The sequence below is a fragment of the Scyliorhinus torazame genome, chromosome 13, assembly GCF_047496885.1.
Source record: "Scyliorhinus torazame isolate Kashiwa2021f chromosome 13, sScyTor2.1, whole genome shotgun sequence".
Taxonomy (NCBI): Eukaryota; Metazoa; Chordata; class Chondrichthyes; order Carcharhiniformes; family Scyliorhinidae; genus Scyliorhinus; species Scyliorhinus torazame.
Window position 1 is genome coordinate 85,815,579 of NC_092719.1, and position 20,032 is coordinate 85,835,610.

Genomic DNA, 20,032 nt, shown 5'->3' on the forward strand with positions numbered 1-20,032 from the left:
GAAACACAAGGTATTATTTTGCGGAAATTTGTGTGGTTCAATATTAAATTCAATATATTAAATATTAATTTTGTTGGAATAATTTTCTGGAAATAAAAAAAACACAGATCTTTGCAAAACACACTTAATTAATCTTCAGGAATAAGATTCCAATTTAGCCAATATAAAAATCTAGTTTTACTAATAACGCTTTTCCGGTCACCTCCAAACAAGTAGCAATATTAGCTTAACTCAATTGCTGCACTTGTGCCCGAGTTAGAAGGTCATGGATTCAAGGACCACTTGAGAAACTTGAATTCTGAAAACTGGATTTTTATCTTTCGTTTGAGAGCTGAAATTCAGGTCATTTCCCACTTCTAAAGGCAGTGGTATTCACTCAACAATTTTGTCCCTGGGAGTTGGATGAGGCCTGGAGTCCAAGTTTCTGCTTCCTGAGGCAGTAATAGACATCAGTTTACTGGGACATTGGCCCAGTTCTGTTCATGGTTGTTAGGCTCTCCAGCCCTCACCCCTCTTCCACCCCCTCCTCTTCCCTCGTATCTTCCATGCTCCCATACCCAGCCTTTAATCTCAGATGACACTCAGTGCAGTACTAAGGGAGTCCTGTACTGTCAGAGGTGCCATCCTTTGGATGATGCTTTAAACCAAGGATCCCTCGCATCTTCCATTTGAATTCTATCAGCTGTCACAGTGGGATTTGAATCCACGTGTCCAGAGCAAGTGCCCACCAACTCCAACATCTTCCTTATTAAGTGGAATTATGTGGCATTATTTGAAGACAAGAAAAGTAGTTCAGTGTCCTGCCTAATCGTCATCTCTCAACCTACTCCATCAAAACTGATTGTCTAGTCATGTATCTGACTGTTATTTGTGAGAATTTGTTGTGCACAGATGGACTTCCAAATTTACCTGCATAATAACAGTAATGACAGTTCAAAAGTACTTTTTAGTAGTGAAGCACTTTGGGATCTAAATGGTGCAATATTAATGCAAGTTCATTGTTATATTACAAAGCGAAAGAAAGAAAGCTTTGTTCAATTAACATGATGAACGGTGAGAAGAACAATGCTTCTCGTTTATGTTTTAACATCTTAAACAGTTCTCCAGCTGACTCTAACCTAGATATTAAAATCAGAACAGAAGGAGTGATTGGCTTAGCGTAAACATACACTTAGGATCAGATTTTTGTTCTCCCTTTGTTCACCCCATTTAAAATGCTAAAATGAGTAAATTCTTCCACATATGTACAGTATAATTATTTTCTTTAACGTCATCATGTCAATGATTACACCATAATCCCACAAGTTCCCTTTCAGGCAGACTGTTCTTTGCCGTACATTCTATTGTGGCATACAGAATAATATATTGCTCCTGTATAAAGCTATAAAACTGGATTTCAAATGAATTTCCAAGAATTCAGAATTATCTTATGCCACTAGTCTACACGATGTCTGGTCTTCATTTCCACAGAAGTAAACATTGAGAAGTTGGGCATGTTTATGCCAGTCAGTTATAATACTGCATTATTACTACCACCTCATTTTCGCAGAACATTAAATTTGGGGAGGTGGTGCCACAGTGACAATGTCACTGGACAAATGATCCAGAGGTCGAGGCGATTGCTCTGGGCACGTGGATTCAAATTCCACTGTGGTAGCTGATGGAATTCAAACTCAATTAATAAATCTGAATTAAAAAGTTAGCTTTATGATGACCACAAAACCACTGTCAGTTATAAAAATCCATCTGGTTCACTGATGTCCTTTAGGGAAGAAAACCTGCCACCATCACCTGGTCTGGCCTTCATGTGACTCCAGGCCAATAGCAATGTGGTTGACTCTGAAATGCCTTTTGAAATGGCCGACCAAATCACCGAGTTGTATCAAACAAGTATAAAATCTACAAGGAATGAAACCAGACGCACCACCCAGCGCCGGCCTCAGCACCAGAAATGACACCAGCAAACCTAGCCCTGTCGATCCTGCAAAATCCTCATCACTGACATATGGGGGCTTGTGCCAAAATTGGGAGAGCTGTCTCACAGACTAGTAAAGCAACAGCCTGACATCATCCCTTGCAGACAGTGGCCTGAAGGGTCCCATAGGCAGGCCAGAAAATTCCAGTTGGTCTCCAAAAATAAGCCTTGATCGGCCCTTAAGCTGATCGATTGTCTCCAGGAAAATAGCTCAGGATGAGAAGGAACTAGGGAGCTGACATGTCAGTGGGCTGCACAAAATTTTACACCAACCAGCCCCCATTCCAATCTCCACTGGGGCTCTCTTTTTCAGTGAAAAAAAGCTTGATTACTAATTGAGACATGAAAGGATTGTGATGAGCAATCATTCTGATTACCTTCTTTTGTATCTTATCAATAGCGTCAATATCCTTTTTGTACTGTTGCAACCAGAACTGCACACACTATTCTAAGTATCACAACACAAATAATTCATTAAATTGCAATATCTGACAAGAGGTAGAGAGAAATGATCAGTGATCTCGGAGGAAATTCCAGAGGCTATCCTCTGAAGAATACCCAGTGGGTAGAACAACACGGATATTAAACGCCACACAAAACCATGTAAGCCCTTGAAAGAGACAAAAGAAAAAAATCCAGGTTAACTCGGCGAAAAATATGTGGTCATAGAACATACAATGCAGAAGGAGGCCATTCGGCCCATCGAGTCTTCACTGGCCCATTTAAGCCCTCACTTCCACCCTATCCCTGTAACCCAATAATTCCTCCTTACCTTTTTTGGTCACTAAGGGCAATTTATCATGGCCAATCCAGCTAACCTGCACATCTTTGGACTGTGGCAGGAAACCAGAGCACCCGGAGGAAACCCACGCAGACACGGGGAAAGTATCTTCTCCAACAGTTTGCCGACCACTCAGTCTATAATTCCCAGGTCTCACAGGTCTATAATTCCCTGGATTATCCCTGCTACCCTTCTTAAACAAAGGGACAACATTAGCAATTCTCCAGTCCCCGGGACCTCACCCGTGCTCAAGGATGCTGCAAAGATATCTGTTAAGGCCCCAGCTATTTCGTCCCTCGCTTCCCTCAGTAACCTGGGATAGATCCCTTCCGGACCTGGGGACTCGTCCACCTTAATGCCTTTTAGAATACCCAAAACCTCCCCCTTCCTTATGCCGACTTGACCAAGAGTATTTAAACATCCATCCCTAGCCTCAACATCCGTCATGTCCCTCTCCTTGGTGAAGACCGATGCAAAGTACTCATTAAGAATCTTACCCATTGTGCTTCCGGTTTCGGCGATGACCAGCTAAGCCGCACGTTTCGGCGGCTCCAGCGCCAACGGACCTTCGGGCTCTTTTAAGAGCCCCAACGGGAAATTTTCGCGCGACGAAACCCGGTGTGGGGTGAGTGAATAGGGAGTCCCCCCCCAACGAAAGAGGAAAATATCGGCGGCGGTGGCTGCAGCGCGAGGAATCCTCGACGATAGGGACAGAAAGGAAAAAGAAACAAGATGGCGGCAGAGAAAGCCCAGGCGACATGGGGGCCCGACCAAGACGAATTCCTAAGACGGTGTGTGGAGCTACTAAAGAAGGAGGTGTTGACCCCGATGCTGCAGGCAATTGAGGGGCTTAAGGAGGCACAAAGGACCCAGGAGACAGAGCTCCGCGTGGTGGAGCAGAAGGTGACGGATAATGAGGACGAGATCCTGGGCCTGGCGGTCAAAACACAGACGCACGAGGCGCTCCACAAAAAGTGCATTGAAAGGATTGAGGCCCTAGAAAACAGAGCACGAAGGAAGAACCTTCGGATACTGGGTCTCCCTGAGGGAGTGGAAGGAGCGGACTGCGGGGCTTATGTGAGCACGATGCTAAGCTCGTTGATGGGTGCTGAGGCCCCTTTGGGCCCCTTAGAAGTGGAGGGGGCTCATCGGATCCCGGCGAGGAGACCAAAATCGGGAGAACCACCTAGGGCGACAACCGCTTTAATGATAGAGAAGTGGTTCTGAGATGGGCCAAAAAGGTACGGAGTAGCAGATGGGAGAATGCAGTGGTACGGGTGTACCAGGATTGGAGTGCGGCGGTGGCGAGAAGGAGGGCGAGTTTTAACCGAGCCAAGGAGGTCTTTCACAAAAAGGTGAAGTTCGGGATGCTGCAGCCGGCACGACTATGGGTCACGTACCAGGAGAGACATCATTATTTCGAAACGGCGGAAGAAGCATGGACCTTTATTAAAGATGAGAAATTGGATCGGAACTGAGGGACTGATATTGCAGGAAATGTTACTGTCGATGTAAATAGAGAAGTAAATTGGGAAGGGGGGAGACACTAAGAAATGTGGGCGCCAGTGGGAGGGGGGGGGGGGGGAGATTGAAGGGACATAGGCGGAGGATGAGGAATGGGAGTGGGATGGGAAAGGGAGCTGCGCCACAAGAGGTGGGTCAGTTATAGAGACGTTCCCGCGCCAGAAAGATAATGGCGGGAAGATAGGCGCAAGGTAGATGGGAGTTCCCCACACGGGGGGGGGTCAAGAAGTGAGCAGGAGTAGCCGGGGTCAGTTGAAGTCAGCTGACTTGCGGAAGTAATATAGGGGGGAGCAATCACGCTAGAGGGGGATCTAGCGGGGGGGGGGGGGGGGGGGGGAGGGGGGGGGGGGGTATGGGGAGGGGGAGGGGGGGATAACTGGGTTGCTGCTGCGGAAATCAAAGAGGAAGTGGCTAAAGAGTGGGTGGTCGGGGCTGGAATGCGACACCTGGGGAACGAGTGGGAGCGCGGAAGTGGGACTGGCCTAGAGAAGGTGATGGCGAGTCGACACGGGAAGGGGGCAGGTAGCCCCCTAGTGAGGCTGGTCACGTGGAACGTGAGAGGCCTGAATGGACCGATTAAAAGGGCCCGAGTGCTCGCGCACTTGAAAGGACTAAGGGCAGACGTGGCTATGCTCCAGGAGACACACCTAAAGGTGGCGGACCAAGTTAGGTTATGGAAAGGATGGGTGGGACAGATGTTCCATTCAGGGCTAGATGCAAAGAATAGAGGGGTGGCCATACTGGTGGGGAAACGGGTAGCATTCGAAGCAAGGAGCATTGTAGCAGATAGCGGAGGTAGATATGTAATGGTGAGTGGCAGGCTGGAGGGAATGGAGGTCGTGTTGGTTAATGTATATGCCCCGAATTGGGACGATGCGGGATTTATGAGACGGATGTTGGGACGTATACCGGACCTGGAGGTAGGAAACTTGATATTGGGAGGGGACTTCAACACCGTGCTGGACCCAGGGTTAGATAGATCCAGATCTAAGACCGGAAGAAGGCCGGTAGCGGCCAAGGTGCTCAAGGGGTTTATGGACCAAATGGGGGGAGTGGATCCATGGCGATTTCGTAGACCGAGGGCCAGGGAGTTTTCCTTCTTCTCCCATGTTCATAAAGTGTACTCCCGGACAGATTTTTTTGTTTTGGGAAGGTCGTTGATCTCGAGGGTGGAAGAAGCTGAGTATTCAGCCATAGCTATTTCGGATCATGCCCCACATTGGGTGGACCTGGAACTAGGAGAGGAGAGGGAGCAGCGAGCACTCTGGCGATTAGATGTGGGATTGTTGGCGGATGAGGGAGTTTGTGGAAGAGTGCGGGGATGTATCGAGAGATACTTGGAGGCCAATGACGACGGGGAGGTCCGAGTGGGAGTGGTATGGGAAGCACTAAAAGCGGTGATCAAGGAAAGCTGATCTCCATCAGGGCCCACAAAGGGAAAACAGAGGCCAAGGAAAGGGAAAGACTACTAGGGGAGATTTTAAGGGTGGACAGGGAATTTGCGGAGGCCCCAGAGGAGGAACTGTACAGGGAGAGGCGACGACTCCAGACAGACTCCAGTTCGACCTTCTGACCACCAGGAGGGCGGAGGTGCTGTGGAGGAAGGCACAGGGGGTGAGGTATGAGTATGGGGAAAAAGCTAGTCGCCTGTTGGCCCATCAGCTGCGAAAGAGGACAGCGGCGAGGGAGATAGGGGGAATTAGAGACGAAAAGGGAGCAACGGTGCGGAAAGCAGGGAAGATAAACGAGGTGTTTAAGACCTTTTACGAAGGATTGTATAGGTCCCAACCCCCGGAGGGAAAAGAGGGGATGCGGCAGTTCCTGGATCAATTGAGGTTTCCGAGGGTGGAGGAGCAGGAGATGGAAAGCCTGGGGGCACCGATTGGGGGGGGGATGAGGTTATTAAGGGGCTGGGGAATATGCAAGCAGGGAAGGCTCCAGGACCAGATGGGTTCCCGGTGGAATTTTATAGAAAATATGTGGACTTGCTGGCCCCGCTGTTGGTAAGGACTTTTAACGAGGCCAATGTCGGAGGCGACGATATCGCTAATTTTGAAGCGGGATAAAGATCCGCTGCAGTGCGGGTCCTATAGACCTATCTCACTATTGAATGTGGACGCCAAATTGCTGGCAAAGGTACTGGCATCGAGGATAGAGGACTGTGTCCCGGGGGTGGTGCACGAAGATCAGACAGGGTTCGTAAAGGGGAGACAACTGAATGTCAACGTGCGACGGCTATTAGGGGTGATAATGATGCCCCCAGTAGAGGGGGAGGCAGAGATAGTGGCGGCAATGGATGCAGAGAAGGCATTTGACAGGGTGGAGTGGGAGTACTTATGGGAGGTGCTAAGGAGGTTTGGGTTCTGGAACGGGTTTATTAGCTGGGTCAAACTCCTCTATGGGGCCCCAACGCAAGTGTGGTCACGGGTCAGCAAAGATCGGAGTATTTCCGACTATACAGGGGAACAAGACAGGGATGCCCGCTATCTCCATTGCTGTTCGCATTGGCAATTGAACCACTGGCCATGGCGCTGAGAGACTCCAGGAAATGGAGAGGGGTGATTAGAGGGGGAGAAGAACACAGAGTGTCGCTCTACGCGGATGACCTACTGTTGTATGTGACGGACCCAGTGGGGGGGACGACAGAGGTCATGCAGATATTGAGGGAGTTCGGAGATTTCTCGGGATATAGGCTTAACATGGGGAAGAGTGAACTATTCGTGATATACCCAGGGGACCAGAGTAGAGAGATAGAAGGCCTGCCTCTAAGGAAAGTGGAAAGAAACTTCCGATACCTGGGGATTCAGATCGCCAGGAGCTGGGGAACCTTGCACAGACTTAATCTGACACGATTGGTAGAACAAATGGAGGAGGACTTCAAGAGGTGGGACATGCGGCCACTGTCGTTGGCGGGCAGAGTGCAGGCAATTAAGATGATGGTCCTCCCGAGGTTCTTATTTGTATTCCAATGTCTCCCTATACTAATCACTAAGGCCTTCTTTAAAAAAATAGACAGGAGCATCACGAGCTTCATGTGGGCAGGGAAAGTCCCGAGGGTAAGGAGGGGGTTCTTACAACGTAGCAGAGACAAAGGAGGATTGGCGCTGCCGAATTTGGGCGACTACTATTGGGCCGCCAATGTGGCTATGATCCGTAAATGGATGATGGAGGGAGAGGGAGCGGCGTGGAAAAGACTGGAGAGAAAGTCCTGCAAAGGGACGAGTCTAGAGGCGCTGGTGACGGCGCCGCTACCGCTCTCACCAAAAAAGTTTACAACGAACCCAGTGGTGGCGGCAACATTAAATATCTGGGGACAATGGAGGCGACAGAGAGGTGTGCGGGGAGCCCTGGTGGGGTCCCCAATCAGGAACAACCATAGGTTTGCCCCAGGGAGGATGGATGGAGGATTCCAGAGCTGGCACCAGTTAGGAATTAGGAGGGTGGGAGATTTATTTATAGATGGGACGTTTGCGAGCTTGGGAGCATTGGAGGAAAAGTATAAGCTGCCCCAGGGAAACTTCTTTAGGTATATGCAGGTGAGGGCGTTCACAAGACAACAGGTGAGGGAATTTCCATTGCTCCCGACACAGGGGATCCAGGACAGAATGATTTCGGGGGTGTGGGTCGGGGAGGGCAAGGTGTCAGAGATATACCGAGAGATGAGAGAAGAGGGGGAGGAGCTGGTGGGCAAACTAAAAGGAAAGTGGGAAGAAGAGCTCGGGGAGGAGATAGAGGAGGGTATGTGGGCTGATGCCCTAAGCAGGGTAAATTCCTCTTCCTCATGCGCCAGGCTTAGCCTGATTCAATTTAAGGTGCTACATAGAGCACACATAACAGGAGAAAGGTTGAGCAGGTTCTTCGGAGTGGAGGACAAGTGTGGGAGGTGCGGCGGAAGCCCGGCAAACCACGCACATATGTTTTGGTCGTGCCCGGCACTGGAGGGGTATTGGAAGGGAGTGACGGGAGTGATTTCGAAGGTGGTGAAGGTCCGGGTCAAACCAGGCTGGGGGTTAGCTTTATTTGGAGTTGCGGATGAGCCGGGAGTGCAGGAGGCGAAAGAGGCCGGTGTCGTGGCCTTTGCGTCCCTAGTAGCCCGGCGTAGGATTTTACTCATGTGGAAGGAAGCGAAACCCCCCGGACTGGAGGCCTGGATAAACGATATGGCAGGGTTCATAAAACTGGAGCAGATGAAGTTTGCGCTGAGAGGATCGGCTCAAGGGTTCACCAGGCGGTGGCAGCCATTCCTCGACTACCTAGGGGAACGTTAGAGGGAAGATAGATGACCAGCAGCAGCAACCCGGGGGGGGGAGTTTTATTTTATGTTAAATGATTAGTTTACCATGTTGGTTAGCGATATTACATACACTGTTAAATTTTCTTTTTTTTTAATGTTTGATGTGTAAGGGGAAAAAATTGTGATCGAAAATTTTCAATAAAATATATATTTTTAAAAAAAGAATCTTACCCATTTCCTCTGACTCCACGCATAAATTCCCTCTTTTGTCTTTGAGTGAGCCAATCCTTTCTCTAGTTACCCTCTTGCTCCTTATATACGAATAAAAGGCTTTGGGATTTTCCTTAACCCTGTTAGCCAGAGATATTTCATGACTCCTTTTAGCCCTCTTTATTGCAGGTTTGATATTTGTCCTACTTTCCCGATATTCCTCCAAAGCTTCATCAGTTTTAAGTCGCCTAGATAGAACATAGAACATAGAAAATACAGCACAGAACAGGCCCTTCGGCCCACGATGTTGTGCCGAACCTTTGTCCTAGATTAATCATAGATTATCATTGAATTTACAGTGCAGAAGGAGGCCACTCGGCCCCCCGAGTCTGCACCGGCTCCCAGAAAGAGCACCCCACCCAAATTCAACACCTCCACCCAACACCAAGGGCAATTTTGGACACCAAGGGCAATTTATCATGGCCAATCCACCTACCCTGCACATCTTTGGACTGTGGGAGGAAACCGGAGCACCCGGAGGAAACCCACGCAGACACGGGGAGGACGTGCAGACTCCGCACAGACAGTGACCAAAGCCGGAATCGAACCTGGGACCCTGGAGCTGTGAAGCAATTGTGCTATCCACAATGCTACCATGCTGCCCTTTAGATCTTAAGTATGCTTCCTTTTTCATCTTAGCTAGTCTCACAATTCCACCCGTCATCCATGGTTCCCTAATCTTGCCATTTCTATCCCTCATTTTCACAGGGACTTGTCTGTCCTGCACTCTAATCAACCTTTCCTTAAAAGACTCCCACATTTCAAATGTGGATTTACCCTTAAACAGCTGCTCCCAATCCACATTCCCTAGCTCCTGCTGAATTTTGTAATACTTGGCCTTTCCCCAATTTAGAACTCTTCCTTTAGGACCACTCTCGTCTTTGTCCATGAGTATTCTAAAACTTACGGAATTGTGATCGCTATTCCCAAAGTAATCATCGACTGAAACTTCAACCAAAAATTCCCCAATGCCAGGTCCAGTATGGCCCCTTCCCGAGTTGGACTATTTACATACTGCTCTAAAAAACTCTTCTGGATGCTCCTTACAAATTCTGCTCCATCTATGCCTCCAACACTACATGAGTCCCATTCAATGTTGGGGAAGTTAAAATCTCCCGTCACGATCACCCTATTGCACCTACATTTTTCTATAATCTGTCTACATATTTATACCTCTACTTCACGCTCGCTTTTGGGAGGCCTGTAGTAAAGTCGCAACCATCTTACTGCACCCTTCCTATATCTTAGCTCTACCCATATTGCCTCAGTGCTCGAATCCTCCATCGTGCCCTCCTTAATCACAGCTGTAATATGATCTCTGACCAATAATCCAACTCCTCCACCCCTTTTACCTTCCTCTCTATCGCTCCTGAAGCATCTATACCCTGGGATATTTAGTTGCCAATATTGCCCTTCCCTCAATCAAGTCTCAGTAATACCAATAACATCATATCCCCAGGTATTAATCCAAGCCCTAAATTCATCTGCCTTACCTGCTACACTTCTCGCATTGAAACAAATGCATCTCAGACCACCTGGCCCTTTGCATTCATCATCTCTTCCCTGTCTACTCTTCCCCTTAGTCACATTGAGTTTATAATCTAGTACCTTACTGGCTTTAGTTGCTGCCTCTTTACTGACCTCTAACTTCCCAATCTGGTGCCCATCCCCCTGCCACATCAGTTTAAAACCTCCCCAACAGTGTTAGCAAAAGCACCCCCTCGTACATTGGTTCCAGTCCTGCCCAGGTGTAGACCATCCGATTTGTAATGGTCCCACCGCCCCCAGAACCGGTTCCAATGTCCCAAAAATCTGAACCCCTCCCTCCTGCACCATCTCTCAAACCATGTATTCATTCTGACTATTCTTGAATTTCTACTCTGACTGTCTCGTGGCACTGGTAGCAATCCTGAGATTACTACCTTTGAGGTCCTACTGTTTAATTTATCTCCTAACTCCCTAAATTCTGGTTGTAGGACCTCATCCCATTTTTTACCTATATCGCTGGTGCCTATATGCACCACGACAACTGGCTGTTCACCCTCCCCCTTCAGTATGTCCTGCAGCCGATCTGAGACCTCCCTGACCCGTGCACCTGGGAGGCAACATACCATTAGGGAGTCTCGTTTTCGACCACAGAAACACCCGTCTGCTCCCCTTACGATTGAATCCCCTATGACTATAGCCCTGCCAGTCTTTTTCCCACCCTTCTGTGCAGCAGAGCCAGCCACGGTGCCATGAGCCTGGCTACTGCTGCCTTCCCCTGGTGAGTCATCCCCCCCAACAGTATCCAAAACGGTATACCTGTTTTGGAGGGAGATGACCGCAGGGGACACCTGCGCTGCCTTCCTGCTCTTTCTCTGCCTTTTGGTCATCCATTTCCTGTCTCCCTCACCAATCCTAATCTGCAGTGTGACCAACTCACTGAACGTGCTATCCACAACCTCCTCAGCATCACGGATGCTCCAAAGTGATTCCATCCACAGCTCCAGAGCCGTCATGCGGTCCAACAGGAGCTGCAGCTGGACACACTTCCCGCAAATGAAGGAGTCAGGGTGCATCGGCCGCTTCCCTGAATTCCCACATTGAGCACGAGGAGCATAACACGGGTCTGGGATCTCCTGCCATTTTTACAGTTTACCTTCACTGATTACAAATCTAATATCAAATAATGAATAAGTGAAAGGAATAAAGATTATACTTACCAATCACGATACCTACCAACACACAAAGAGTTAAATTTCTCCCAGCTACTGCTAATTGGAGCACTTTCCTTACCGCCAATCAGGTCACTGTTTTGCTGTGATGTTACTCTTCAAGTTAAGTTTTTAAAAGAGGAAAACCTACCTTCCCGACAGACCCTTGGCCACTGCTCCCGCCGAAAATCTGAAGGCCGTTTCTCCGGCAGCTGTGTCCCTGCCTCTCTCCTCGCGCTCTTTTATCCTGTGTCCCTGCCGCTCTCCTCGCGCTCTTTCACCGAGTCTCCGCCGTTCTCCTCGCGCTCTTTCACGGAGTCTCCGCCGCTCTCCTCGCGCTCTTTCACCAGCTGTCACTCTGTCCTCACTCCGACCGGATTCCCATACCAGCCTCCCCGAACAGGCGCCTGAATGTGGCGACTAGGGGCCTTTCACAGTAACTTCATTGAAGCCGACTCGTGACAATAAGCGATTTTCATTTTCATTTCATTTCATTCAGCTGGAAACTCCCAACGGTAAGTTTTTTACAAAATTTACTCCCCTTCTCAGCAAGCACTCACTCAGCAACCTCTGCGCCCCGCGCGATAACACCTCAGGGAAAAGAAAAACAACTTACCAGTCACCAGCCAATCACTTACCTGCAGGCTGTAACATCACGGTTCAACTTCTTTCTACTTCTACCTGCCCTCGAGTCTCTCTCTTGATCTTTACTCGGCTGGGATCCTGACAGTGGTTGCGTTTTTTTTTGGTTAGAGGAGAAGGTAGGGAGGGAAACACTGAAGAAGTGTTTCTGGTTTAACTGTCACTTGATAACAGCTCCTCCGCAAACCACCTTCAAGATACGGTGACCGCAATGCACTGATGCAAATTTTCCCCGCAACAGCCAATCAGCAGCTCTGCTCTACTGCCCTCTGCTGGACACTTGCCTTGACTTGAACACCTAGGGTGTCTTGCTCAGGTACTTTCTGGATGCAGTGACCGCAATGCACTGATGCAAATTTCTCCCGCAACAGCCAATAAGCAGCTCTGCTCTATTGCCCTCTGCTGGATGCTTCAACTGCCCTCTGCTGGATGCAAACTTGGAGACAATACATTTAGTTCCCTCGTCCAAATCATTAATATATAACGTGAATAATTGGGGTCCTTGCACAGATTCCCTGCGGTACCCCACTAGTCACTGCCTGCCAATCAGAAAAAGACCCATTTATTCCAACATTTTGCTTCCTGTCTGCTAAACAGCTTTCTCTCCAACTCAAGACATTACCTGTCATCCCATGCACTTTAACTTTACATATTAATCTGCCATGAGAGACCTTGTCGAAAGCCTTTTGAAAGTCTAAATAAACCACATCCACTGATTCTCCCTGGTCAACTCTACTAGTTACATCTTCAAAGAATTCTAGTAGATTTGTCAAGCAGGATTTTCCTTTTGTAAATCCATGCACTTTGTCTGATTACACCATTGCTTTCCAAATGATCTGCTATGAAAGCTTTGATAATTAACTCCAGCAGCTTCCCTACTACCGACGTTGGCTCACTGGTCTATAGTTCCCCGTTTTCTCTCGACCTCCCTTTTTGAATAGCGGGGTTACATTCGCTACCCCCCAATCTGTAGGAACCATTCCAGAGTCCAAAGGGGATCTCATAGAAACTTACAAAATTCCAATAAGATCAGACAGAGTAAATTCAGAAAGAATGTTCCCGATGGTGGGGGAGCCCAGAACTAGGGGTCATAATTTTGAGGATATGGGGTAACCCTTTTAGGACTGAGGCAAGGAGAAATCTCCTCACCCAGAGAGTTGTGAATCGGTGGAATTTGCTGCCACAGAAGGTTGTTGAGGCTAAAACCACTATACAAAAGCCATATTTGCGTTTACAGTCGTCAATCATCAGATGAACGTGACCGACCCAACGCAGACAGCAGTGGCTTAGCAATGAGTGTATGCTGATAGAATTAGCAGGCTCCAGGTTATCCAAGTTGCTGAACTTGTCCAGCCAAGAGAAGCTGAGGATGTGTCTCAGACAGCAAAGGTGGAAACTGTTCAGCCATTTCTCCTGCCCAGCATACGTAGTCCACGGACTCCACAGAGGACAAAGGTTTTTGTAGACTCGTAGTTAGTAGTTCAGCCTGTAGCCACCTGGGTTGGCCACTTCCCGACTTAAAATGGAGATCCGCAAAGGATGCAGGGAAATTCAGCCAACACAGGAGAAACAAGCAGGCGCAAAGTTTCCTGTGTATTAGAACTTGCAGAAACCCAGACAGCACTGAAACCAACATCCATCTGCATATTAATGAGCGATCCCCAGGAACAATTGAAACATTTGAGGCAAATAAGGCCAAGCCGGACTCCTCGGCGCCAGCAGGAGCCAAGACAAAGGAAAGCCAACGGACACTCAGGGACCGGCCAGCAATCAGGGAACAGCTCCAGTATTGGAGAAATCGATCCAAGTGATCGGAACGTAGTCCAATCACTTGGAACCAGATACGGGGTCCGCCCCAAATGGCGCAAGGCCCCTGGGGACTATAAAGTAGAGTCCCCAAGTTCAATTTGTTCGTCTTGGCAGGGCCACTCAGCAGTTCGAAACAATCCCTGCCAGTGACCTGCCTAAGTTGCTGCATCAACCAAGTAAGTCTCCAGTCAATGCACGCTACGAGATAGGCGCTCTTAGCTACCAGTCTCTCCCAGCTTTGAATCCTACAGACTCAGAATCGAACGAAAGGCCATTTGTTCCCCTGACCTGGTGGGCCAGTTCCGAAGCCAAGTATAGGCCTTTTAGTGATAGAGATAGTCTAGTAAGTAGTGTTTTTGCATGAGTAGTGATTGACTGTGTATAATAAATGTGTTTTGATTTGAAACTTACTAACTGGTGTATTGAGTTATTGATCAGCACTTGAACCTCGTGACGGTATCATAAAGATACCTGGCGACTCTAGAGCAAAGGTTATTGAAACAGAGCAAATTAAGTAAAGACGCAACGAGCAACATTTAAGAGCCAACCAAAAGTTAGCAACAAGCCTTCCTCTACACCCTTGTCAAAGCTGCTACTGTCACCTACCATGTAAGACCACCAAAACTGGACACATTAGTCCAAGTGAGAACTGAAAAGGCCAAAATAGTCCAAGTGAGAACTGAAAAGGCCAAAATAGTATGCCACATGTTCTGATCAATTATCCAATGAAAGCACATTAAACATGAAATTCACTCCAGTTATGGCTTCACAGTATTGTTCATGAACCTTTAGAGATCTATGCGTTGGAATGACAAGATCCCTTTTATTCTCCACTTCCTTTAATGCTTTCCCCGGAATGGTGTATCTATGTTGGGCATTTGCTCTGCCCAAATGCATATGCAGATAAAGACAAATTTCTTGTCTTGGAGCGTCATTAATCTTTGGAATGCTCTACCTCAGTGACCAGAGCAGGCTGGGTCATTAAATATATTCAAGATTGTGTTCGACAGATTTTGATCTACAAGTGAGTCAAAGAGTTATGAAGGGTACAGTCAAATCAGTCATGATCTTACAGAATGACAGAGCACACTCAATGGAGCAGATGGCCTACTCCTCCTGTTTCTCATGTTCTTCTAACACTGCACTTTTCCAAACTAAATATCATGTGTTAATCATGAAGCCAGTTCCGAACACATTACCTGAAGCAATCTACAATCTTTAACACTCGCATCTTATCTGTAGATTTTCAGATCATGCCCCAACCACATCTGGACTATTAGTAAAAGCTAGCAGGGATCTACAAAACATTTGCAGGGCAATTTGTACCTTTAGTGCAACAGCACTTCTTTAAGTCCCCAATCTATCCCTCTCATGCCATACCTTTCAACCCTCTCATATCATCCCCATTTCATCCCCCACTCCATATGTCCTTGCATTTTTCATGACTACTCACACTGCTCCCCCTCCCATGACATCACTTCCACTCTCCATCGCCATTTCCCCATCCCTTATGCTCTGCCCCTCCCCATGCCATTATCCCACTCATGAAGCCCCTTCCCTCTAACCCTCGCAAAGTGTTTCACATTTGGTGATGTTGCTCTGCATCGGTCAGATTACAATTGGTTAATTAGATATTTTAAAACTTTATTGTAATAGGCACCTCCCACCATATAAACCAACCAACAGACATACCCTTTAAATTGACCAATCTATATATTCCGCAGAGTCAATAATAATCTTTATTATTGTCACAAATAGGCTTACATTAACATTGCAATGAAGTTACTGTGAAAATCCCCTAGTCGTCACACTCCGGCGCCTGTTCGGGTACACTGAGGGAGAATTCACAATGTCCAATTCACCTAACAGCACGTATTTCAGGACTTGAAGGAGGAAACCGGAGCACCGGAGGAAACCCACGCAGACAAGGGGAGAACGTGCAGACTCCACACAGTGACCAAAGCAGGAAATTGTACGTGGGACCCTGGCGCTGTGAAGCAACAGTGCTAACCACTGTGCCACCTTGCCGCCCACATGAAGAAATGCATACTTCTATAGATATTGTAGCAAAGAACAGTTCCCTGTGGGCCCCTTCCATTCGACCCCAACCATCCCCCACCCCCATCTTGGTGACTTCTTAAAAAAACAATCAAATTTATAATATCTTTGCATCTTTCCTATTACTGATATGAAACTAATGGACCTACAGGTTGGGAAGTGCATAAGTCAGTACTTGCAGTGAGAGGAAAGGAATTTGGAGCAGGATCCAAGATCCACTTGGTCTCTACTTTAGAAGTGCCACATTGCAAACTATGGCATCTTGCAAGATAGTAATGTATGCATCGTGAAGTGCAGCTGCACTGATACCAGTGACGTGGTGATGGTGGACCTTCTACTGGAACTACTGCGGTCCTGGTGCTGATATTATCAAGTGGGAAATGCCTGGATTTTGATCCAGTGATGATGAGGGAACTTATGATATATCCAATTCAAGATGGTGTGGTTTTAAAGAGCTTGAGGTGCTTTTGTCCTTCTCAGGGAGTCGTCGCAGGGGAGGGAAATGTTGTTCAAGTAAACTTGCACAGCTGCAGTACATATATATTCCAGCCACAGTGTGCTGGTATTAGAGTGCATGGATAGTAAACCTGGTGACAGGCCCACCACACTGCTCTATCCTGATATCAAACTTCTGGAGTTGTGGTTACGGTTAAATGCATCCGGGAAGAGCAGGACACCCATCTGACTTGACCCTTGTAGATGATGAATAGGCTTTATGGGCAGCACGGTAACACAAGTGGTTCGCACTGTTGCTTCACAGCGCCAAAGTCCCAGGTTTGATTCCTGGCTTGCATCACTGTCTGTGCGGAGTCTGCACGTTCTCCCAGTGTCTGCGTGGGGTTTCCTCTCACAAGTCCCGAAAGACACACCATGCTATTAGGTAATTTGGACATTCTGAATTCTCCCTCAGTGTACCCGAACAGGCACCGGAGTGCGGCGACTAGGGGATTTTCACAGTAACTTCATTGCAGTGTTCATGTAAGCCTACTTGTGACAATAATAAAGATTATTAGGTGAGCCACTTGTCACAAGTACCAACCTTTGCCATACATTTAATGTTCCAAGAAGAGCAGCAGGAAATGTACAGAGATCAAAATTAATCAGGAAGTATGAGAGGAGATGCAGATCGTTCCAACAGTACCCATCCAACAGGGTGTACCAAACCTGATAAATTCCTAATATCATGAGCTCTAACTCGTGAGGTTGTACTTTAGTCATGAAGCTTCAAATGAGCTCGGTCCTTGCTGCAACCAGTACTGCAGATCTTATCCAGCCCAATCTTGCAGATCAGTTGAAATTTTTAGTGGAGAATGGAAGGCCAGCCAAGAGATTATTGGAATAGTTGAGTCTAGATGTGACAAAGGCATGGGCAAGGGTTTTAGCAACTGGCAAGCCAAGTCAGGTGGAGATGGCCAATGTTAAGAGGTGGAAGTAGGCAGAAGATGGAGAGGAAGTGGGGTTAGAAGTTCTGCTTCATGTTGAGAAGATTGCGAGCATGGGTGGAATTAGTAGTGAAGGTGTAAATTTAGTGGCAAATTTGAAAGACAGTGGAGAGGTTGAACAATTGGAACAATATTTAAATGGGAGATTTGTTTAAAACAGATTTTTCCTCCAATCACCATTGTCAGTTCCGCACATTAACTAAAATATCCAAGGTGGCTCCCAAAAAAGACTTGGATAGGAAAATAAGTTGTGTTATTCCTTCTTAATTTAAAATATGCCAGCGCTAGAATGCCAAAAAACAATTGTATACAATAGCATCTACTTACAGTAACTAAATTTGCACTTGGGTAACATTAAAAGCAAATATATGCTCAGAATGCTCATGTATAAAAGCATTATATATTGAATCACAAGATAATGATGGATGAAGGCCATTTAGCCCATCTTAATTCGTAGCTGCATTTTCACACAATTTATAGTGCAGGAGGCCATTCGGCCCATCGAGTCTGCACTGGCCCTTGGAAAGAGCAACCTACCTAAGCCCACACCTCCACCCTATTCCCCCTAACCCCACCTTACCTTTTTTGGACACTAAGGGCAATTTAGCATAGCACCCGAAGGAAACACATGCAGACACGGGAAGAACGTGCAGACTCCACACAGCCAGCGACCCAAGCCAGGAATCGAACCTGGGACCCTGGCACTGTGAAGCCAGTGTGCTAACTACTATGCTACCGTGCTGCCCCGAATTGTGTTTCGGAAATATTTTCAGGGTTTTTGTTCAGATTATGTGCCCTGGGGGGTTTATTCCAAATATTGATATATGTGTGTGTTGTGATGTACGTGAAGAAATCCTAAAATTAGTTTTCATTAATTTGATCCCATGTCTCCAAGTTCTACACCAACAATTTAAAGTAATATTCCAGATTAACTTTACCTATACTCACTCAATCTTAGAAACATTAAAATCACCTCTCAGAACTGAAAATTTCCAGACTCAAAATTCCAAGTTACTCCAGTCTTTCCTGAAAACAAGATTCCCACCATTGGGGATCAGACTCGTGGGTCTTCTCAGCATCTCCAGTTCTTGACAACCAAACAGGATACAATATTCAAGATATAGTCTGTACAGAGTAGTTAGCATCTCTGATTTGTTTTTGGAATTCAATATTCTATCAGCCATTTTGATTGCTGTGAGTTGGACATGATAGTTAAGTCTGATAGCACGGGATCAGCTTCTTTTTTAGTTATTTCAACGTTACTTATTAGAGTACGTATGCCATCTAAGGATGATGTAGGTAGAGAAACAGGAAGGCACTTTTGATTTACTTAACATTGAGAGGGGGGAGTTTTTAAACTGGCCTAAAAGTATAAGTCGCAGGGCCAGATGAGATGTATCCCAGGTATCCGTGGGAGGCAAGGAAGAAGATTGCAGAAGCTCTGACAAAAATTTTCAGATCTTCTCTGGCCAAAGGCGAGGTACCAGAGGACTGATAACAGCCATTATTCAAGAAGGGAAGTAGGGATCAACCAGACAATTACAGGCCAGTGAGCCTAACATCAGTGGTAGGGAAACTACTGGAAAAAATTCTGAGGGACAGAATTAATCTCCACTTGAGAGGCAAGGATTAATCAAGAATAGTCAGCATGGGTTTGTCAAAGGGAAATAAAGTCTTACAAGCTTGATTGAATATTTTTAGATGACTCAGCGTGTAGACAAGGGTAGTGTGGTTGATGTAGTCTACATGGTCTTTCGTAAGGTTTTTGACAAGGTCCCACATGGGAGGTTGGTGAAGAAGGGAAGAGGTCATGCGATCCAGGGCCATTTTGCCAGCTGGATCCAAAACTGGCTTAGTGGAAGGAGGCAGAGGGTGATGGTTGAAGGTTGTTTTGTGACTGCAAGTCTGTATCCACTGGTGTACTGCAGGGATCGGTTCTGGGTTCCTTGTTGTTTGTAGTAAGCATTAATGATCTGGATGTGAATGCAGGTATGATAAGTAAGTTTGCAGATGACACAAACATTGGCGGTGTGGTAAATAGCGAGGAGCAAGGCCTTAGATTACAGTACGATACAGATGGACTGGTTAGATGGGTAGAAGAGTGGCAAATGGAATTTCACCATGTGAAGTAATGTGTTTTGGGAGGACTAACAAGGCAAGGAAATATACAATGAATGGTCAGATCCTTGGAAGTACAGAGGATCAAAGGGACCTTGGTGTGCGTGTTCACAGATCTCTGAAGACAGCAGGGTAGGTAGATAAGGTGGTTAAGAAGGCCTATGGGATTGTTGCCTTTATTAACCGAGGCATTGAATATAAGAGCAGGAAGGTCATGCTGGAGCTGGAACACTGGTTAGGCCACAGCTGGAGTACCGTGTACAGTTCTGGTCACCACCCTATAGAAAGGAAGTGATTGCACTGGAGAGGGTGCAGAGAAGATTCCCCAGGATGTTGCCTTGGCTGGATCATTTCAGCTATCAAGAAAGACTGGATATGCTGGGGTTGTTGTCCCTGGGGCAGAGAAGTCGGAGGGAGACCTGATTGAGGTGTATAAAGTTATGAGGGACATAGATAGGAAGGTACTTTTCTACATAGTGGAGG

At 47.0% G+C, this 20,032-nt stretch overlaps 1 protein-coding gene across 1 annotated transcript in view; it reads right to left on the bottom strand.

Moving 5' to 3' along the window:
* cdk17 (cyclin dependent kinase 17) overlaps nt 1–20,032 on the bottom strand; it is a 334,713-nt gene that overhangs the window by 251,998 nt on the left and 62,683 nt on the right. The gene's annotated exons all lie outside the window — the stretch shown is intronic.